General features: G+C 38.7%; 1 protein-coding gene across 1 annotated transcript in view; it reads right to left on the bottom strand.

The window, feature by feature from the left end:
* The window catches only part of TGFBR3 (transforming growth factor beta receptor 3), a 190857-nt gene extending 189775 nt beyond the window's left edge, over positions 1-1082 (bottom strand). Inside the window, exon 1 of the mRNA XM_019531117.1 lies at positions 1018-1082. The gene's annotated coding sequence lies outside the window, so the exon portion shown is untranslated. The remainder of the gene's footprint in view (positions 1-1017) is intronic.
* Between the last annotated feature and the right edge of the window lie 95 nt (positions 1083-1177).

Genomic DNA, 1177 nt, shown 5'->3' with positions numbered 1-1177 from the left:
GGGCAGTTCAGCAGCCCTATTCCTCCTGCTAGTAGCAGGCACCCTGGTGCCCTGCTACACCTCTCCCCTTCCCGGGGTGGCGTTTCCTTAGGAGCGGGGCGCAGGAGTGCCCCGCGACAAACATTAAAGATAGAAAACCCTAAATTTGTATTCATAATGTAAGTTACTTTCGCATCTCAGTGAATCAGTTTCGTAGGAAGTGCTAAGCACAAAAAGCATTGCATCTTTCCCTATGAGGCACAATGAACATTAAAAAAGATAGAAGTGCAATATAAGTAATGGCAGAAATTTGAAGGCGAATATACTATTGATCCTTTTGAGTATACTCATTGCCTTCTAGCATTTAATAGGACTCAAAAGGAAATATTGACAAACATGTGACCTTCTGAAATAAGAAAGCACCTGGGTACTGAAGTTGGGGAAGACTCATTCTTTACCACATTCATTCTGTGTTTGGGTCCTGAACCTGCCATCACATAGCCAACTGAGGACCTCATTTGGCTCCAAGTCTTTCCTAATTGAATGCACCAGCAGTGAGAGGGGCCCATACCAGTCATCAAAAATAAAGAAAAGGCAGTCAACAAGTAAACCAGTACAGAAATATTGAAAAATTATTGTTGAATGATGCTACGAGAGTTGGCTAGTCTTTGACAAAGTAATAAGGCAAGGATATTAGCTATCCTTCTAAATATTAAAGGATTAATTGGTATCTAACAATATTCACTTCTGTCGTGAGAACCATGTGGCAATCTTATACAGCAAAAATAATTTAGGCAGCTACAATTTCTTGGCAACTTAAAGCTCTATATTCAGTATTGATGCTACACTACTTTGAATATAGCACAACAACAGGTAAAAGTATGTTACCATCATCCAAATCAAATATTTTAGGTAATTAGTCATAATATACCACTTTGGTTTTGAATACCTAACCTTCAAACATGTTAAAAGAATAATTTCACTTCAGCGTCTTAAATACTTAGACCAAATTCAACCCTGATTTACACATCTACTAACCTGAAAGAGATTTGTACAATATGGCCCGTGCCAGGTCGGACTGGATTCAGGCCCCTGCATTAAGAAAGCAAAAAAATTTATAATCAATACAGTGCAATTTGGTCAGGTGGACTAAAGTTCACCCTTTAAAGAAACACTTTCAAAACCCACAGGTCCAAAA

The sequence above is a fragment of the Crocodylus porosus genome, unplaced genomic scaffold (genome assembly GCF_001723895.1).
Source record: "Crocodylus porosus isolate Cpor-Errol unplaced genomic scaffold, CroPor_comp1, whole genome shotgun sequence".
NCBI classification, from domain to species: Eukaryota; Metazoa; Chordata; order Crocodylia; family Crocodylidae; genus Crocodylus; species Crocodylus porosus.
This window is presented reverse-complemented; position numbering and strand designations above follow the sequence as displayed.